The sequence below is a fragment of the Gopherus flavomarginatus genome, chromosome 1, assembly GCF_025201925.1.
Source record: "Gopherus flavomarginatus isolate rGopFla2 chromosome 1, rGopFla2.mat.asm, whole genome shotgun sequence".
NCBI lineage: Eukaryota > Metazoa > Chordata > Testudines > Testudinidae > Gopherus > Gopherus flavomarginatus.
The window spans coordinates 143,878,087-143,894,689 of NC_066617.1; the positions used below are offsets into that span (position 1 = coordinate 143,878,087).

The following is a 16,603-nucleotide window of genomic DNA, read 5'->3' on the forward strand; positions in this document are numbered from 1 at the left end:
GGGGGGGGGGTTGTGAATTTTTCTGCTGTGTGATTTGGTCACATGTTTACAATTTCTTGTTTACCATGCTTAATTCTGAATTGTCTGTATGGCTTTGTATATTAAGTATTTTTTTTAATTTTTTGATGTGTTTTATAAAATCGCCCCTTTCTGGAATGCTACAATGCCTCATCTGTAACACATGATGGAAGAGTGACACTCTGTATACACATGGACTATTTTTTTGTGTGTGTGTGTGTTCTACCCCCTCCGAGCTATGTGGTCATGCTTTGATGGCTTTTCCACGCCTGCTTCACATTTGCAATCTTTCACGTGTGATATCTGCCCAGGAAATGCCTCTGGAACTACTGTGTATGTTGGCCAAAAAAAGAGGACACTTCTTCAGATGTTTCACTGGACTTTTAAATCTGACATGTGAAATCAGTAACTCTTTCTAAATCTCCTCTCTTCTTCCTCAAATGCAAAAAGCCCTAGTTGGTTAAATATGTAAGGGGCAGCACGGGCTTAGAGAAACTTTGTGAAAGCAACCCGTGTGTACAACATCTTTCTCATGGCTCACTCTTTTTGAGAAGGTTTATGGGCTTTATGGCTGGTGTGAGACACACGACCCACTCCTGTTCTCTCTATGGAATTGTAGGTGCTCAGACAGGTAACCTCTGCTGCTACTGTTTTTTTTTCTTCATTTTTAATTTTTCACTGTTCTAGGAATTCCTTTAAAATGTTAACTTATTGCAGGATTTATAACCAAGTGTTTGCTGCCTTTTCCTTTTGTTTTGTTTTTCTTTTACGTCTCTCTTGACCTTGGAGAGTGTTCCGATGGCGGATCTTAGCCCACTGTTGGTAATCTCCAAATCCCTTGTGTTCCAATTTTCAGTTGAAATGTTTGGGTTTTTTTCATTTGTTTAAACCAGTTTCACAAAGTGAAGTGTGGGTTTTGGGTGGGCATTGTAATTTTGTTTAAATGAAATTGTTCTATTTTATATGTATTATTTTTTTCTTTTAAAAAAGATGTGTTCTAACAGTTCGCACTTTCTTACTGTTCTTTGCAAAACTTTTCAGGAGCCAAAAAAGTCAAACAATCCAGAGAAAAACTTCCCTTCTCCCCTTTCTGATGGCGAGAGTGAGAGCTTATGAAAAGTCCTTGAGAATGTTCCTTCCTAAACTTTTCTCCCCAGTAATGCAAGCTGGTAAAACAGTAAACGCAGCAGTTTGGTGGCATCCAAAACCGACCTGTTGGCAGGTAAATTCACTCTTTCTGCTCTTTTTCTTTTCTTTTTCTTTTTTTTTTTCTTTAACCCTCACATATTTGCCTTTCTTCCTTCCCATTTCCCCCCATCGACACCCTATTTTGATGAAGCTTCTCAAAGGATGTTTTCAGTAATGGGGCTTAGAGAGCAAATTCTACTTTCCTCCCTTCCCACTCCTTTGTACAAGCTAGATTTTAAGAAATATTTTAGGATTTCTCTCTTAATGTGCTCAGGTGAGCCACTGTGAGGGTGGGTTAAATATCATTGCTGTGTCAGAATGATTGGAGGGATGATGTCTAACTGCACAAATCCGACCATCCTCTGTGTGTATCTCTACTTTTTCCTTCCAATATGCTATTCTGGCTTAAGTTTTCACAGGGTTATGGTGCTTCCCCAGGTGCACGGTGAGCACAAAGTTTAACAGCATCAATTAGGAGTTGAAAGGTATGGAAAACTAGTACTAAAAAGGTTGCAAAATTTTAACCCTAATCCAGATATGGGGGACGTGGCAAATGGGAGAATACCTTTGCTAAATAGAACAACCTCTGGGCTGACTATCTGTTTCAGGCATTTCTAATGATCCCGCTAACTATAATATCCAACCACCAATAAATAATTTGCCCTTCTGTGGTACCTCCTATCCACTGATCTCAAAGCACTTTGCAGATGTTGACAGTTTAGCCTTCCAAATCCTTTGTGGGGTAGAAGATTCCTTGTTCTACAGGTGGAGGTAAAGAGGTGAAGTGGGAATCGGGGGTTGTTTCTAAGCAGGGCGAGTATGACACTTCAGGCTGGCTTTCAAGTGCTCCTTCATATAATTTATTTCTAGGTATGCCTGCCCTTCTTCTGAAGATCTTTTGTATATGTGAATAACTCTGATTTTTGTAGGCATTAAAAAAATTCTGCTTGTGACCTTCTCAATTTGTTTTCCTCTATGCTCTAGAAAAGAAGAGTGTTTGTGTATTCAGCTCATGTGAGCAGCAATACTCAAAACAAGATGGGGGGGGGGGATTTTACATAGAGCCAAATTTTGCTCTGTTATGCTAATCTGAAATATCAGTGAAATGACCAGATTTTCACGGGTATAACAGAGTATAGAATTTGTGCTTTAATTTTACATGCAAGATAATTGTACAGACCTGTAATACTCACATTTCCAATGCTTTTTCCTTTCAGGCACACCCACTTCTCTCGTCTCACCACTGGGCAGGCCTATTCCTTTATTTGTGTATATTTTTGTGAATCAGCTGCTGTAAGACAGTGTAACACTTTTCAGGCTTTCAGGCATGTGGCTGGGTATCTTCTGTTTTGGGGAAAGATCTGTGGATTTGTAATATTCTTCTTCCTCTTGTTGTCCTTAAGTTAACCATATCTGAACTTGCCTCTAGACTTTGCAGCTCTGACCCACAGCTAATGCATTTCTTCAAAGTTTTCTTGGTGATAGAAAATGTTAAGTCCTACAGTGTTTATAAACAGTCTTTGGTGGGAAGTGTAGAAGAGAAAAGCTGTTGCAGTCCATTGAAGCTAATGTGTCAATCCTCTACTCTCCCACCCCTCCCTCATTGCTGGAATGGCTTTCAAAGCCTGATATTAATCTTGCTTGTGTCCAGTGCTTTGCAAAGGGTGTTGGGTGAGGGGAGGATGGAGGATTAACTTTAATAAGCCGTGGCACCTTAGACAAAGGGATCCCAATTGTGTAATTATGTGAGTGCTGAACAAGAACTTCTTCTATATGCCCTTCTGCTGCAACAGAATAATAAAACTGGTAGGTGGCAGTAGCAGAAGAAGGAACTAATGTGGCTGGGACCTGCGAAACCTACAATTCAAGGAGAGATGGATTGCAAAATGTTAACTGAAGTAAGGGGGACAGAGGAGAGAGGCAGAGTCCTTGAACTGTCACTTTGAATGGTGAGTGTGATTTTACTCAATTCTTACTCGTCATAGTAATTGTCATAGTAGAATGGACACCTTGGCCCTTCTCGACTAGTGTCATCTGACATTCAGCATCCCACTTGCAGCTGCCTCTGACATGGGCTAACACAGTGGTTCTCAAATGATTGTACTGGTGACCCCTTTCATATAGCAAGCTTCTGAGTGCAACCCCCCCAGTAAATTAAAAACACTTGTTTATATATTTAACACCATTATAAATGCTGGAGGCAAAGCGGGGTTTGGGATTGGAGGCTGACAGCTCATGACCCCCCATGACTTAACCTTGTGACCCCCGAGAGGTCCTGACCCCCAGTTTGAGAACCCCTGGGCTGACACTTGGATATCTCAGAGGGAGACATAAGCTCCCATAATACTACTTGTTGTTAAATGGGAAGAACATTTCTTCCTGACCCCCAGCCAGTGATCAGCCCTGAAGCCACAAGACTCATAGCCAATATGCTTAGCTAGTCTGTGTGCTATTCACCTTATATGAATATATAATCCCTTTCTGGAATCTTTCTGAGTATTACTCTATAGTAGCAAACACCACTTGATAAATATATTTAGCATTTCCTCCCCACAAATACTTTCCTTTGTACATTAAAATCAGTCACGTGTTTAATCTCAAGTGCTCTCATCGTAGTATTCTGACAGGTTTTCATCCATTTAGTGTATGTGGGGAGCATTAACTACATATTGTGTAGCAGGCAACTAGCTGTATATCTTAGTTTTATAGTTCGTTAGAACAAGTCAGTGCCGCCTAGGACGCCACAGTTGTCACTTTGAGTGGCCACGGTGTGCAGCAAAATGTCACAGCAGCAGCAGAGATCCTTCAGTAAATGCACAGGTCTCAGCTGCTTGAATGGAAGGACATGCCATTAGCAGCATACAGGTTGACACACAGTTAAGCCATTCTGATTCCAGCCAGTAGAAAGCAGTGGTGGCCGTACTAGTCAGTTCAGTGCATTATTTCCGTAGAAAAAACATTTTTCAAAATCTATCATGGAAAACATTTCTATTCACATTACTATAATAATAATAATAATAATAATAAATAATAATAATAAGTCTCCTTGGGACTTATATTGTCCCCATTACCATTGTACTGGTTCATGTGAATATAAAGTGAAACTAATCCATCAGGTTCAGTGGTGGTGTAGCCATGCTGGTCTTAGGATATGAGTCCTCTCCTCCAAAGGAAACCTGCAAACCATCTTCAAAAGATGAGCTTGGGAAGGTAAATTTTGTAACTGTGTTGGCACACAAAAACCATGGACATAACAGAAACACTGCTTTTGTGACTCATTATAACAATTTCTAACATACCTTGCTCCCTACTACCTTCCTTTGTCCTATGACTGCAGAGGTGTTAATTGCTCATTTTATTTTAAGTGGTCTCGTACAACATTTGCCAAATCCTTATGTGTAACAATTTGTCCCACCTTGTATTTAACTTGAACACTGTGGTTACCTTCCCCAGACCTCAGAAAGAGCTCCATGTAGCTTGAAAGCTTGTCCTTTCCACCAACAGAAGTTGGTCCAATAAAACATACTGCCTCGCCCATCTTGTCTTGATCTAGTTGAGTAAGTCAAGTTGGTAAGTGAAGTTCAAAAAGCTTAAGGTGCTTACAAAGTGAAATGTGAAAAAGGCTTCAAAACAATATTTAATAATCAGTGATGGAATTCATTTAAAAAGAAAAAACTCCTGATTATACTTGTTATATAGAATATCAAAAAGTTTTATATAATAACTGAATACAAAGAATTAATACAGCAACAAAAACAAACCCAACATGGTAAGCAAAAAGCTAATGAACTAGGAAGAGACTGAGAGCAGAAGCCATTATAAAATCCACTCCCATATCACTATGCAAATGTTAATTATTGCTTATGATACTTAGAATACTGCATGTAATAGACACACCAGAAATACAGTGAAAAGGATATTGTGTGGTCTTCCTGGACGACAGAAGCGAAAGATACTGGAAACTACCTATTCATTGGCCATGCAAAGCAGGGTCTAAGGCTATGTCTACGTTGCACTTTTGTTGGTAAAACTTTTGTCACTCGGGTGTGAAAAAAAACACCTCTGACCAACAAAAGTTTTACTGACGAAAAGCACTAGTGTGGACAGTGCTTTGTTGGCGGGAGACGCTCTCCCGCCAACAAAGCTACTGCCCCTTGTTGGCGGTGGCTTTATTTTCTCTTCAGGAGACCTCTCTGCTACTGACAAAGAGCAGGTACACTGCGTGCCTTACAGCAGCAAGGCTTTAGCACAGAGGCAGGCAAACTTTTTGGCCTGAGGGCTGCACTGGGTTTTGGAAATTGTGTGGAGGGCCGGTTAGAGGAGGGGTGTGTGGCCTGTTCCCCCATCCACCCCGCCACCCTCCCCCACTTCTTGCCCCCTGACGGCCTACCCCTGGGACTCCTGTCCCATCCAACCCCCCCGCCATCCCCTGACAGCTCCCCGGGACCCCTGACCCATCCACCTTCCCCCACACCCTGTTCCCTGACTGCCCCCTGCTGCCCCATCCAACCATCCCCTCCTTCCTGACTGCGCCCATAGACCCCTGCCCCCATTCAACCCCTCTGTTCCCCACCTTCTGGCGGCCTGACCCCTAGCCATACCCCCGCTCCCTAGGGTGACCAGACAGCAAGTGTGAAAAATCAGGACCGGGGATGGGGGTAACAGGAGCCTATATAAGAAAAAGACTCCGAAATCGGGACTGTCTCTATGAAATTGGGACATCTGGTCACCCTAGTGCTCCCTAACCACCACCCCGAACTCCCTTGCCCTCTATCCAACCCCCTTGCTTCCTGCCCCCTTACCACACTGCCTGGAGCACCGGTGGCTGCCAGTGCTACAGCCACGCCCTGCCCCAGGAGCTCGCAGCCCCACCGGCCAGAGCATTGCGCTGGCGGCGGGGTGAGCTGAGGCTGTGGGGGAGGGGGAACAGGAGGGGAAGGGGCTGGAGGCTAGCCTCCCAGGCCAGGAGCTCAGGGGCAGGAGGGTCCGCCCACCATAGTTTGCCCACCTCTGCTTTAGCAGCACAGCAATGTCACTGTAAGCTGTGGAGTGTAGACATAGCCTAACACTCAGCCTGATGGCATCCATGTTTCTGTCTGTCTTCCTCCCAGACAGAAAGAAAAGAAATGAGTGAAGGTGGAGAGAAGGAAGAAAAAGGGGGAACACCTTGCCCCTGGCATAGGGGCAGGAGTTGGTGCGGGTTACAGGGAGTCCCTGAAATAGAGAAGGTGGCACACAGGTAGTTTATGGGGAATAAAAGGATGCAAAGGGAACCTGATATGTGCAATGCACTCAGCCCTCAGAAGTAACAAAATGTCTGACCCTTTTGTTATAATGAACGCTTTGTAAATCTGCAGCATAGCTCACTGCATTTGGCTTCTAAATGAGGTACCTTGGAAGTAACTTGTAAAATGTGCAGCCTGCCTTCTAAAATAGCTCTGTTATTAACTGGCAAGGCAGACTATTCTGCTGTCAGTCCTGCTAGAACGTCTTAAAGTCTAAAAGAAGTTTCTTGAGGTTATAGTGCATTGATATGGCAGAAATGTTACCTGGATGTGATTAAAATGCATACAGTGAATAATATATCGGCGTTGCTTTTTTTTCTTCAGTAAGGCTGTCCCCTGTTCACTTTGCACTTAAATATCACGTTTGGTTAAATACTAAGGGCAAAATCCTGTTTGCTTTACTTATCTGAGTAGTCCCATTAAAACCATCTGGAGTACTTACTGTGTGGGAAGTAAGCAGGATTTGACTCGAGGTCATTGGAGAGGGCACAGGAAACTAAGGTCAAGGTGCAAATTAGAAAGGTGTTTTGAGCAGAGATTTGTAAAGAGTTCTGTTCAGTGGAGTGATCACAAATGCTGTTCTAGATGGCGGGAGCTTTAAAGGAGAAGGCTCTTGTATTTGCAGTCAAGAGACTGAAATGGCGAGGGCAGATTGTGATAGTCAAAGCAAGTGGAGTCAAAAGCATAGGTGAATGTTTCAGCAGCAGTGGAGTAAAGACAGCAAAAGGGAACTTGCTCAGTCTTAGCACTCCCCAACTGTCCATTGAGAGGAAGAAAACAAGAAACATACCATCCCCCTCCCCTCCCATGGAAAAGACTTTTTAGCCTTCACAAGATGGAGGAGGAAAACTGAGTGTTGCAGTGGACCTGGGGATAGGCATGGTGTAGAAGCCAGCACAGCTCCTGTCCACAGAGACAGATGGTCATTCTGGTTAAAAATGCTGCTGTGTTTCTCGTAGTAAAATGACAATTTTTTACCCAGAGTGTGAGTGGAACAGGAAAACCAAGAGGCTTGAGGAGGGCAGATAATAGTTAGTCCCCTAACCCAAAGTGTTTGTCAGTCTCATAATCAGGGCCCTACCAAATTCATGGTCCATTTTGGTCAATTTCACGGTCATAAGGATTTTAAAAATTGTAAATGTCATGATTTCAGATATTTAAATCAGAAATTTCACTGTGGTGTTACTGTAGGGGTCCTGGCCCAAATGGAGATTGCAAGGGGGGGTGGAATGTCGGAAGGTTATTGTAGGTGGGTTGTGGTATTGCCACCCTTATTTCTGTGCTGCTACTGGTGGCAGTGCTGCCTTCAGAGCTGGGCTGCTGGAGAGCAGTGGCTGCTGGCGAGCAGTGGCTGCTGGCTGGGAGCCCAGCTCTGAAGTCAGCACCACCACCAGCGGCAGCGGATTAATAAAGATGGCATGGTATGGTATTGCCATCTTACTTCTGCACTGCTGCTGGTGGGGCACTGCCTTCAGAGCTGGGCTTCTAGCCAGCAACCACTGCTCTCCGACCATCCAGCTCTGAAGGCAGGTCAGAAGTAAGGATGGCAATACCATGACCTCCCTCTTTTGGGTCGGGACTCCCAGTCTGTGAAACGCTGGTCTCTGTGAAATCTGTATAGTATAGGGTAAAAGTACACAAAAGACCAGATTTCACGATCTGTGACGTGTTTTTCACGGCCACAAATTTGGTAGGGCCCTACTCATAAGGCATCTCCAGCTGCTCTTGGTAGTTGAATTGGGGAGGTAGGGGTATAGAAATGTGAGCCTTGCTCACAAAGGCAAGGCTTGAGGTAGCCATTTTAGGTATTCAGCAAAGGCTTCTGAAATGCAAGAAAAGTGGGGATTAGATTAATGTTTTTCTCCCTTTTTTGCATGTCAACATCTGTCCATTCTGCTTTCCCCACCAGATGTAACACAGAGCAGAGTGCCCTGTGTTTACTGCACCACTGCCACTGGTAAAGAGATCCAAGAAGGGAGTGTTATGGCTTGTGTTTCTTTTCGGAGGGGGTGGGGGGGGAAGGGGAGAGGAAGTGCATCCATGAAAAGGGGAGGGGCTTCAACCCTCTCCATTCCTCTCCCCCTCCCTGCCCCGCCAGCATGGATTAGTCTGGGACAAAGAGTGGCATTTACATTGTGCTGAGGCAGGGCATTGTCAGGGTATTTCTCCATTTTCCTTTTGTTCTCTTCAGAAACCCTCTTTTTTTCCTCTCCTCTACAGAATGTCAGATAAAAAGTGCAGGGGCTGGGTGAGGTGGCAGAGAGGGAATGGGGACAGTTTGATAGCAAATCAAAACTCTTCAGTGGCTTGACAAGCAATGCAAGTGTTGCCAAAGTGTATAAATGACAGTGACAGAGAGGAACAGTATGAAGGAGGCTCAGTAGATTGAATATTTGCCCAGAAGAGGTCTTCGTAAAAAGGTATCGGTGGGTTTCGTCCCCTATGTCTATTTGGTGGTATTGTCCATTTCTGATTTGCTGGCAAGTTGCTGAATAGGAAAGACAGAAATAGCATCACTAGGATATGCAGAAGTGTCTCTTTGCTGTAGCACTATTCCTAAGAGTGAAGTGCCTGGGGGCAGGAGAGCGATGGTTCTGTCACTTCATTGCCCATTCCCAGTCTCTGGGATTTCTCTCCTGTAGGGAGCAGAGTGGGAAAGGGGAGGGGAACATGGCTGCATTTTTGGTAAGCAGTAATTTTGCCTGTAAAATAAAAGGTTTAATCTAGTCTGGTTCCAATCTTGCACTCATTGATATTGCTGGGAGAGGATCAGATCTGCTGTTTGGTAAGGGAGGAAGAGAAACAGAAGGAGAGGGAAGTTGAAAGTGCTGCCTGCCTTGAATGACTGCATCCTTTGTGGCTAGCTTTTTATAGCTTCCTGGTGTGGTTGTGTGAATGGCTGACTTGCAGAAAGCCCTCTGCTGTTGAGAATTGAGATTGGGGAGCGGGGAGGATTAGATTGAACGGGTACCTAGCCAAAACCTACCTACCAGTGAATTTTAGTTCTAGGGCTTGGCAAGTCTAAGACTGAAGATGTTTTTCTTTTTTTGATGTTAGCTAAAACGTTTAAAATAACATATTTTCAAATGTCTGTAGAGTGGGAAAATTGTATTTTAACATGCTAGCTGGTTGAGGGGAACTCCCAGGAGGGGTTTTAACACCTATGAAAATACAGCTTGCCTAGTCTACTCTAGAGCTTTAAAATATTTTAGCTAATGTTTTAAAAATACATCTTTTAGGGCTGGTCTATACTAGGGGAGGGGATCGATCTAAGATACGCAACGTCAGCTACGTGAATAACGTAGCTGAAGTTGAAGTATCTTAGATCAAGTTATCTACCGTCCTCATGGTGCGGGATCGACGTCCTCGGCTCCCCCTGTCGACTCCGCTACCGCCGTTCGCGTTGGTGGAGTTCCAGAGTCGACAGGAGCGCGTTCGGGGATCGATATATCGCGTCTAGATGAGACGCAATATATCGATCCCTGAGAAATCAATTGCTATCCGCTGATACGGCCGGTTGTGAAGACGTACCCTTACACTAGTCTAGGCGTACCCTTTCAAATACTGTCATTTAGACTCTTTTCCCTCCACCCGAACGCCCAGACTCATTCCACAGAGGGAAAGAGGTGGTGTTTGGGTCCAGACTTTACTCAGTCTGCCTGCATATTTATACCATTCTTAGCATAATAGCTGATGGTATGGGGGAGTTCTGTTTTGGGGCACACTACAAAAATCTTTCTTTGAATTTGCAGAGCACTAATAGATAAAACTGCTACAGAAAATGGCAGCTGCTTTCTGACCTCCAATTATTTTTTCGTTGTTTTTTACTGTGGTCCTGTACCGTTATTTCATTTATAGATGCACTGCATTTATGTAGCAATGTTAAATCCTTGGGTTGAACTACGGCAGTATGAGATAGACCTATATTTTGTGGTTGGGCAGCAAACTAGAATCTAGTTGATAATTGATACTGTTTTATGGTAACATAAAAAGATTTGTATAGTTAGTGTTCAGAGGGATTTTGAGTTCTGAGTCCATCATATGAACTCTTTATATTATATGGCGGAGTCTTTGGTAAATTGTGTGGTAATTCGAGTTTGACGAGAAGAATGCTATTATGTTAAATCACTTGGACTGGGAGTTAGAAATCCTGGGTTCTATTCTTGCCCTTGCCACAAACTTGCTGTTACCTTGAAGAATTCATTCAATTTCACCACGCAGGCTTCCTCCATTATTCACAAAAGAAGCATGGGGGAAAATTGAGCATACTGACTTCCCTCATGGGGATGTCATGAGGCTTAATGCATTAATGTCTGTAAAGCACTTAGATTCTTGGAAGGGAGGAGCTATAGAGGTGCATATTATTCATAGTCTTATTACCTAGATAAATAAACAAACAGGAAGTGCTGTGGAGCGCAGCTCCATGAGCCCAGAGACCTAAAACTTCAGCAGAGAGAGGGGAGTGGGTAGTACTGATGTGTGTGTGTGGGGGGGGGGGCGGGTATGTGTATGTATGTGTACTAGCTCCACTTTTCAATGCCTTAATACAGTTGTGGGGTAGAGGCCAAGATGGTTAGTGATGGCAATGTGTCAGTGGTGGGGGGATGGGAAGACAGCTGTGGCTCTTGTCTACACCTTAAAGACTTCATTGCCATTTTTATAAGAATAGGATTTCCCCCAGTGTCCTTGTGCAAAGTTTTTCTTCGTCACCACTTTGGTGTGGAATACTGTGTGTCAGTCAGTCTCCGCTCTCTCCTATAGGTATTGGCAATTTGCTGCTGTTGTATGTTATGCACACAAGTTGCAATATACTCTAGATGCCTTAGGAAGACGCTCAAGATGAATTGCTCAAGTTTCTTCAGGGGAGTGAGAAAATCATACGGCCCCATCCATATGACAAACACAAGGATGATAGAACCCACACCAGCATTCTAATTACCTTCCCCGCCCATCTGTGGGGCAGCACATGGGAGCAGTAGCCCAAAATCACAGTCTGCTGTATGAGGCTTTGTACCCCTTCCTGAATGCCAGAAATGTTTGTCTTCCATGTGGCAGATTCTGAGGCTTTGTCAGTGGGAGAGCTGGGGAAAGAGAGGTTGCAGTTTGACCCTGCTAGACTTTTTACACACATTTCTCTCCATATGAAATACGTCTGCAGGAATGTAATGCTGGTGAAAGGTGCTGGATCAGCAGCCCCAGAGACTGAAATCCTCTATCCACAGGACAGGTAACATACAGGCATCAGTGGTCAGACTTCTCCCTCAGGGCACACAGCCTCCATTGCACCTCACCCCCTGAGCTGGAGGGGCCTGCCTTAAGGTCAAGAGGGAAGTTTCGGTCTCCATGGCCTATTTTAGTTCTTGGCATGTCTACCAAGACTTGTCAGTTAGTGGTGGTAGTTTTCGTGATGACTGCTTGAATTTCTGATTGTATATTCTCATGAAGGAGACTGATTTTCTGTGGTTTATTTTTCTAGGCATTGTGAAGCGGCAAGAGATCTTCCTTTCCCCTTTATGGGAACACTTTTCTCTCTCCATTACTCTCTCGATGATGAAGGGATGAGAGAACAGAACTGCATAGGTGTGGGACGACAGCCAGAGTTTGAGATGAGATGATAGCAGCCACAATGATGCTGCCTTTGTTACATGGAAAAACTAAATTAAAATGTTGTGAATTGTAACTCACAGAAGTGTGAGGTTCTTTTCAGTAGCTGTTTCTCTGCAAACATATTGTTCTCCTCCCGTCTTGTGATTATTTTCTCGAAGCGTCAGTTGACATTAGAAATGTGCTGACCTCACAGCACTAGTGAAGACAGAAACCTGTAACTAACTCCAAGATCTTTTAAAGATACAAGATGGTGAATGTGTATTTCCCCAGCACGTTTCATTCTGAAGGATGCCAAAACATTCATGGAGTGGGCATGAGGTAGAGTTGTGATGAATTTACTTTCCCAAATGCTTTAGAAACCAAACATCAGGTCTTCAGTTTTATCAGATCTCTGCTATAAATGCAGATAACAAAACAAGTGACTTAAAAGAAAGAAAACAAAATGTTTATTCTAGCAGAGTTTTAAAGGAAAATTAATAAAACCACAATACAAAACATATTGTAATGACCTACGGCAGAATGTGTGTGCACCAGTCAGAACTGCTCAGCTGTGTGTCATAGGTCATGTATTGCTGACACCAAATAGAAATTCTTTAAATGGTTAGATTAGAGACTCTGCTTTTGGAGTAGGAGGGTCTGAGTTTTACCCCAACTGTTGCTATGAAGTTCCAAGCGGCCACAGTAAAATGCAACAGTGATGTCCTAGGTAGCCATATACTTACTCCAATATCTATTTCATATGGTAGTTAGAAATGTGTGTTAAAAAAGAACCTGAGATGTAGAACATGCATATTCTGAACATTTCACCATGGTAGGGAACTGCAAGGTATTAGTAAAATACAATATATAAGAAGAAAAGTAAATTTTGACTAATGCTTATTTTATAATTTGCCTTTGGAAAGTTTTAGGAGTGTGTGCTATAAAGATTGAAACAAATTTACAAGAAATCTAAATTGACACAAAGTCAATGAACTCTTTCTTCCTGATAGAAGCCAAGAACGTAAGTTTCACATCCTCCTTTAAGAGCCAGGGCAAAGACTGCATAAGGTTTCGCAAAGTACTATAAGGATTGACAAAATTCAGCATTGTACTCCTTTCCTGAGAACTTCTGGACATGCAAAACTAGAGCCAAAATCAAGTGCCATAGCTGACGGCAGCTGTCCTAGGATGTTATGAGAGAGAGGAGGTGTCTGTTCAGGACCTAAAGCACAAAAAGGGCTTTTTAGGTTAAAACTAACTACCTGCATCCGATCAGGTTGGAAGCTGGCACAGTTTAGGGAGCACCAATGGAATACATTTCATGCAAAAAGCACTACTAAGTAAGCAGGTAAAATGCAGTGTCAAAGTAGTTAAAGTTTCAAAATACAATTCAGGCTGAGGCCAAGAACTTAACAGGACTCAATAAAGGATTAGGCCTTATATGAATAAGAACATCTACAGTTGTTTTAGATAGGATACAAATATCTAAAGGATATAAACTCTCATTGTTCTGGGCATAAGCAATCCCTAACTGCCTGGGGTCAAGAAGAAATTTTCTTTAGGGGCATATTATTCCATAATAGTCCATTGTGTGGGTTTTACTCCCTTGAAGCATTTGGTACTAACTACTATCTGACAGTACACAGTATGTGGTAGACCACTCATCTGCTCTGGTATGTCAGTTCAACTGTGGCCCTACATATGAAGCACCTTGCACTAATTCAATCGAGGGATCGCCAAGGCACACCAAACTGTGAGGTCCATGTCTTGAGAGAAATTGTTACAAGCTCCCTAGTCAAGTATAGATGGAAGGTGGAGGCAGACTGCTGCCATCTAGACTTTCAGAAGCCTACTAGGTCCAAATGTGTGCATGGTTTGATAGAAATGATCATACTGAAATACTTTTGCAGAGCTTTGTTGTGGGCTGGGTAACAATACATAAAAATGTGCTGAAGTGGGGAGCTGACTGCAGTGCCCCAGCAATTTCATCAGTTGCTCAAAACAAAATCCTTGGTGCTGAAAGTGGCTAAGTAGTAAGTCACCATTCTAGGTGAATTCTTTCACTCCTTTCTGTATTGCACAATGGTCCACAATTCTCTTTCCACATGATCCTTTGTGTTGAAATTTGAAAGACATAGTGGTCCCTGGTGGTCCTTTTTCCCAGGGATCTGTGTTTGGTCAGCATTTAGGTCATTTGACTGTTTGGTGTGTAATCTGGGATTGCTTTGTGGTTATGAGCTGCTATGATTTCATACGACTTGTTAACTTCTTCCAGATGAGGTTTGTACCAAGAAAACTACCATCATATTGCTCCATGCATGATGAGCTGCATGGTCCAAAGCAAGGGGCATCTGGCAAGGAACCAAGACATTTACACTCTATTCCAAGCTCTGCCACTGATTTTCTGTGTGATCTCAAGAAATTGTTTGATACCTTCCTGCCTCAGTTTCCTCTTGTGTAAAATGAGGGGTAATTACTAAGGCTGTCAATTAATTGCAGATAACTCACACAATTAACTCAAAAAAATTAATTGTGATTAATCGTACTGTTAAACAATAGAATACCAGTTGAAATATATTAAATATTTGTGGATATTTTTCTTCATTTTCAAATATATTGATTTCAATTACAACACAGAATACAAAATGTACAGTGCTCACTTTATATTTTTTATTACAAATATTTGCACTTTAAAAATAAAGTATTTTTCAATTCAGCTCATACAAGTACTGTTGTGCAATCTATCATGAAAGTGCAACTTACATATTTAGGGTTTTTTGTTACATAACTGCACTCAAACAAAACCGTGTAAAACTTTAGAGCGTACAAATCCACTCAATCCTACTTCTTGTTCAGCCAATCGCTAAGAGAAACAATTTATTTTATGTTTACGGGAGATAATGCTGCCCACTTCTTAATTACAATGTCACCTGAAAGTGAGCACAGGTGTTTGCATGGCACTGTTGTAGCTGGTGTTGCAAGATACTTACTTGCTAGATGCACTAAAGATTCATATGCCTCTTCATGCTTTGGCCATCATTCCAGAGGACATGCTTTCCTGCTGATGATGCTTGTTAAAAAAAAATATGCATGAATTAAATTTGTGATTGAATTCCTTGGGGGGGGGGATTGTATATCCCCTGCTCTATATTACCTGCATTCTGCCATGTATTTCATGTTATAGCAGTCTAAGGCCACGTCCAGACTAGGGGAGGAAAATCGATCTTAGATACGCAACTTCAGCTACGTGAATAACGTAGCTGAAGTCGAATTTCTAAGATCGAGTTACTCACCCGTCCAGACGGCGCGGGATCGATATCCGCGGCTCTCCGTGTCGATTCCGGAACTCCGTTCGGGTTGATGGAGTTCCGGAATCGATGTAAGCGCGCTCGGGGATCGATACATCGCGTCCAGACTAGACGCGATATATCGATCCCCGAGCAATCGATTTTAACCCGCCGATACAGCGGGTTAGTCTGGACTTGGGCTCAGGTGATGACCCAGCACGTGTTCATTTTAAGAATATTTTCACTGCAGATCTAACAGATACCAATGTGAGATTTCTTAAGATAGCTACAGCACTTGACCCAAACTTTAAGTGCCTTCCAAAATCTGAGAGGAATGAGGTGTGGAGTATGCTTTCAGAAGTCTTAAAAGAGCAGCACTCCAATGCAGAAACTACAGAACCTGAACCACCAAAAAATAAATCAACAGTCTGCTGGAGGTATCTGACTCAGATAATGAAAATGAACATGTCGGTCCGCACTGCTTTGGATTGTTTATCGAGCAGAACCCGTCATCAGCATGGATGCATGCTGGAATAGTGGTTGAAGCATCAAGAGACATATGAATCTTTAGCGCATCTGGCATGAAAATATCTTGCGCCGCTGGCTTACAACAGTGCCATGCAAATGCCTGTTCTTACTTTCAAGTGACACTGTAAACAAGAAGCGGGCAGTATTATCTTCTGCAAATGTAAACAAACTTGTTTGCCTGAACAAGGACTTGTAGGCTCTAAAGTTTTACATTTTTATTTTTGAATGCACATTTTTATTGTACATAATTCTACATTTTTAAGTTCCACTTTCATGATAAAGAGATTGCACTACAGTACTTGTAGTAGGTGAATTGAAAAATGCTATTTATTTTGTTTTTTACAGTGAAAGTATTCGTAATCAAAATAAATCTAATTGTAATTGAAATCAATATATTTGAAAATTTAGAAAACAAAAAAAATGGTATTCTATTATTTAATGGCAGGATTAATCGCATGATTAATCGTGATTCATTTTATTAATCGCTTGACAGCCCTAGTCATTACACTTGACAGCCCAGGTGAAGTACTGTGAGATCTGTGGATCACTCATTCTGTCCCCAAAATAGTCTGTTTCATTCACTGATTATTTATACTGAATGTCCAAACACAGGATTTTGTACTATCAGGGCATTACATGACTAAACAATTAAAAAATTATTAGCAGATTTGTGCACAAATAGAATCAGTGTTAAATTATATACAGTAGCAT

The 16,603-nt window shown here is 42.5% G+C and overlaps 1 protein-coding gene across 10 annotated transcripts in view; it reads left to right on the forward strand.

The window, feature by feature from the left end:
* Positions 1-12,166, forward strand: part of RIMKLB (ribosomal modification protein rimK like family member B) — an 88,837-nt gene extending 76,671 nt beyond the window's left edge. The window contains exons 8-11 of one of the 10 annotated variants that reach the window (XR_007773187.1): positions 1,060-3,155; positions 4,323-4,776; positions 11,650-11,718; positions 11,968-12,166. The gene's annotated coding sequence lies outside the window, so the exon portion shown is untranslated. Of the gene's footprint in view, positions 1-1,059; positions 3,156-4,322; positions 4,777-11,649 lie in introns of all 10 variants that reach the window. The other 9 variants (XR_007773193.1, XR_007773194.1, XR_007773199.1 and 6 more) reach the window with 9 other exon arrangements.
* The last annotated feature ends 4,437 nt before the right edge of the window (positions 12,167-16,603 follow it).